Source organism: Nannospalax galili, unplaced genomic scaffold (assembly GCF_000622305.1).
Source record: "Nannospalax galili isolate Female #2095 unplaced genomic scaffold, S.galili_v1.0 scaffold1383, whole genome shotgun sequence".
Taxonomy (NCBI): Eukaryota; Metazoa; Chordata; class Mammalia; order Rodentia; family Spalacidae; genus Nannospalax; species Nannospalax galili.
The window spans coordinates 309921-314944 of NW_008350357.1; positions in this window are offsets into that span (position 1 = coordinate 309921).

Here is a 5024-nt window from a genome sequence, read left to right on the forward strand (position 1 = left end):
GTACATGATTAGAAGAATTTCACTACAGCTTTAACAGATTCAGTAACACACTGCAGAGCAAGAGTACATCTGTTTCACAAGTGGGTGCAAGTTTCTAGGTTCACAGTTGAGTTAATACAGTTGTACAATATTGAACTCGGTATAAGCCCTGTAAGATGTAAAATTGAATGAGTTTTTAACCCTCAAAAAAACATCTACATTTCATTCTAAAATATATGATTTCTTACAGAAAAGTCATTTTTTTTTGCTACTAACACTGAGATGTTGGAGCATACATCTCTAATCTGTATGTATCTATTACTAGTCATAATGGATTGAACTTGGATCCTTGGTGCCTGTATATGTCTATAAAGTCATTGGGTAGATTTCAATGGCAATGTTTATCACCTCTACTAATTAACATGATGTAAATTTTCATGCATCCTCCTCAAAAATAATACATTTAAAAAATTTGTTTATTTTTTGTGTGTATATATGACACAGAACATCCCAAACCAACTTATTAAATTATACACCCACTTCCCAAAATGGCACCATCCCATAGCCTCCCTCCTCCCACTAGAGCCCTTATACTCTGATATCCCTGCTACTGTCTCCTGTGTTGTTGGCACCCCAGCCATTCCCACTGCTTGTCCATCTGGTGAATCTAGTCAGCCTGTCTAGAGGTCTTTGCTTTAGGAAGGTCACCTGTTCCTCATCAAGCAGCAATCAGTTGTCAATATTCCTTTAGATAAGATTGGAGTCTGCTGTTCATTTTCCCAGTTTTATGCTGGGTTACTATCTGGGAGTCCCTTTGGCCACCCTGGCCAATAACTCAAAAGAAGGCATCACATATCTGGCATTGTTGCTTGTTGTGTAACCTTTAGCTATGCATATGGACTCTTAAAAATTATATTGGCCCCTTTGATCTTTGGTTATACTTTCCTCTTGGGTGTTTAAGGCCATACAGTTGGCCCAGGTAAACCAATTTATTTTTACTCTTAAGGTCGTTTGAGGATCTTTTACTCAGGGGTCACATGGGCTTGGGAGGAGCCCCTGGCTCCTTTCTTTTACTAGTTCTGCCTATGTGAAGATAAGTCAAAGGTCCTGTTCGACCATGGTTGGCTTCCCTTGCAAGCATGTAGGAAGTGATTCCTCTGTGTTGACCCTCCTCTTTGAAGACTGGACACTGGTTCAAGTCCATCTGGTGGGGTCTCCTCAGCCTCCTTGATCAAGAGGGCTGGTGACCCATCACAGTTACAGGATATTTTGAGAGATGTTCATAGACCCCCTGGAACTAGTTAACCTAGGAGGGCAAGAAGCAAAAGCTGTCCTTTATGTCTCTGACCAAATTATTATAGGCCTCAAAGTATGTCTGTTAAAAATCCATGAAAGGTTAATTCCACCAGTCTGGTACTTTTAATTACTGCGTGTCATGTAGAGAAATCTTGGGCAAAGACCAATTGTTCTCAGATAAACCTTAACTCTTTGGTTAAACATTCCTTTTGGGTGTTTAAGAGCATACAGTTGGCCCAAATAAATAAATTCATTTTACACTTAGGGTCATTTGAGGATCTGTTCCTCAGGGGTCACATGGGCTTGGGAGGAACCCCTGGCTCCTTTCTTTTACTAGTTCCATCTATGTGAAGATAAGTCAAAAGTTCTGCTCGACCACGTCTGGCTTCACCTGGAAACAAGAATGAGATGTTTCTTCTGAGTTGACTTTCCTCTTTGTAGACTGGACATTGGTTCAAGTTCATCTCGTGGTGTATTAGTCAGGGTTCTCCAAAGAAACAGAACCAGTAAGATGAATATATATGCATAGATATTTATCAGCTTAGCCTACAGGATAGAGTCCGAGTAGCCCAACAATGGCTGCACCCCACAGGAGAGGCTGAGAATCTGTAGTCACTCAGTCCATGAAGCTGAATGTCTCAGTAGGCCCAATCTGGAGCTGGAGGTCTGACGAATTCCAAAAGATCAGGTAGTCTTCAGTCTACAGCAGCAAGACAAACTCACCAGTGAGAGAGAGGGCAAGCAGCAAGAAGCCTGCCATTCTCCTCTGCCTTGGCCTTTTATACAGGCTGCCATCAGAAGGTAAGACCCATATTTAGGGTGTTTCTTCCAGTTTAAGATGATCCAATCAAGAAGATCTCTCTCATTTCAGTTAATTCCAGATCCACTCAATTTGACACCCAGGATTAGCCATCACAAGTACACCCCTTGTCAACTTGACACACAATAACATCTCTCTATGTCATGCTTAATTTTCAAATGAAAACAATGTTGAGGTCATAATTTCACCTAACAAGATATGACGATCCCACCATACAATGACCAATGCATTATATATCTTAGAGTAAGTGATAAGGTCTTTGAGGAATGCTTAGTCCTTTAGTGTCTCATAACCCCATATAATCATGTAGGTTCACAACACTTAACCACTTAACACATCTCAATTACACATTCAAAAAAAGAATAACTCAAGTATCTGTTTAACATTTGTGTATATACACAGAACCCTCCTATTAAACAAATAGGACAAGAAGGCTCATGTCAATTACAATCAATGTTTCTGCAACTGGTCACATGGCCCAAGTTGGTATTTGTAACTACCTTACTCTACAACCGATTCTGTATTTCCTCCACCACCAGCAAACGGCTCTGCAGGTCTCGGCTCTTTCCCTGGAGGCGTTACCCATACTTTCATCCCTGGAGGGTCTGGGACATTTTTTGTCCTGTCTGGATTGGGTTGTTGCACTCCTGCCTTCCAGATATAGTCTTCATTACCTCCACTGTGGAGAACCAGTCCAATTTCCCCCTGGTAGTCTGGGTCAATCACCCCTCCTAATACTGTTATTCCTTTCTTAGCCTGTTGACTTAAGGGCCTCAGAAGCCCAAAGTGTCCAGGGGGAAGTCTTAGCTTCCAGTTCAATGGAATGTTTGTTGTCTCTCCTGGCAGAAGCACTCCCTCCTCTGGAACCAAAATATCTAAGCCAGTAGAGTGCAAAGTCAAGGGTACAGGAAGCAAAAATTTTCCGGGTGATAACAAGTGGAATCATTCCCAATTCCACCCCTTAATTCCTGGACCCATGAATCCTGGTTATAAGAAAAACTATACTATGTACTGGATAGTGATTCAACGCGTACACTGCCTTCTGGAGGACCTTGCCCCAGCCCTCCAGGCTATTTCCACCTAATTGGTGCTGTAACTGTTTCTTTAAGAGACCATTCCATTGTTCTGTCAAGCCAGCTGCTTCAGGATGGTGGGGAACATGCTAATACCAGTGGATTCCATGACCGTGGGCCCACTGTCACACCTCTTTGGCTGTGAAGTGAGTTCCCTGGTCAGAAGCGATGCTGTGTGGAATAACATGATGGTGGGTAAAGCATTCTGTAAGTCCCTGGATGGTAGGTTTGGCAGAAGCATTATGTGAAGGAAAGGCAAGTCCATAACCAGATTGTCTATTCCTATAAGGACAAAACACTGTCCCCTCCAAGATGGAAGTAGTCCAATGTAGTAAACCTGCCACCAGGTTGCAGCCTGGCCGCCACAGGGAACAGTGCCATATCGGGGCCTCAGTGTTGGTCTCAGGTGTTGGCAGATCTGGCACTCAGCAGCAGCTGTAGCCACATCAGATTTCGTGAGTGGGAGTCCATGCTGTCGAGCCCATGCATAACCTCCATCTCTGCCACCATGGCCACTTTGTTCATGGGCCCACCATGGCCACTTTGTACATGGGCCCATTGAACATTGACAGGGATAGCTGAAGAAAGAGGCTGACAATCCACAGAGCGGGTTATCCGATCTACCTGATTATTTAACTCATCTTCTGCTGAAGCCACTTTTTGATGAGCATTTACATGAGACACAAGTATGTTCACATCCTTTGCCCATGTGGAGAGACCTATCCACATACTCTTTCCTCAAATGTCTTTCTCACCAATTTTCCAACCATGCTCCTTCCAAGTCCTTGAGCATCCAGCCAAACCATTGGCTATAGCCCATGAATCAGTATATAAATGCACCTCTGTCCATTTCTTCTTCCAAGCAAAATGCGTGACCATGTGCACTGCCCATAGTTCAGCCCACTGTAAAAACTTTCCTTCCCCAGTGTCTTTCCTCAGGGTTGTTCCAGAAATTGGCTATAATGTCACAGCTGTCCATTTTGAGTAGTGCCTGCACAGCATGGAGAACCATTTGTAAATCGAGCCCTAGTCTTCTCTTCCTCAGTCAACTGATCTTAGGACACACCCCATGAAGCCATAGGTGCATGCTTGAGAACAGGAGGCATCGTAACAGGAGTAGAAACCATAGGCATTTGAGCAACTTCTTCATGTAACTTGCTTGTGCCCTCCAGGCCTGCTCGAGCCCTATCATGTATTTACCACTTCCATTTGATAATGGATTGTTGCTGTGCATGGCCTACTTTATGGCTTGGTGGGTCAGATAACACCCAGCTCATGATGGGCAGCTCCGGTCTCATAGTGACTCGGTGACCCATTGTCAAACATTCAGTTTCCACTAAGGTCCAACAGCAGGCTAAAAGCTATCTCTCAAAGAGAGAAGAGTTGTCCACAGATGAAGGCAAAGCCTTGCTCCAAAATCCCAATGGCCTCCACTGTGATTCCCCTATGGGGGCCTGCCAGAGACTCCAAACAGCATCTTTATCTGCCACTGATACCTCAAGCACCATCGGGTCTGCTGGATCATATGGCCTAAGGGGCAGAGCAGCTTGTACAGCAGCCTGGAATTGTTGAAGCGCCCTTTCCTGTTCTAGGCCCCACTCAAAGTTAGCTGCCTTCCTAGTCACTTGATATATGGGTCATAGCAACACACCCAGATGAGGAATACACTGCCTCCAGAATCCAGAGGCCGACCAAGCATTGTGCTTCTTTCTTGGAAGAGGGAGGGGCCAAGTGCAACAACTTATTCTTACCCTTAGAAGGACTGTCTCTGCATGCTCCACACCACTGAACTCCTAGACATTTCACTGAGGTAGAAGGCCCTTGAATTTTAGTTGGATTTGTTTCCCATCCTCTCA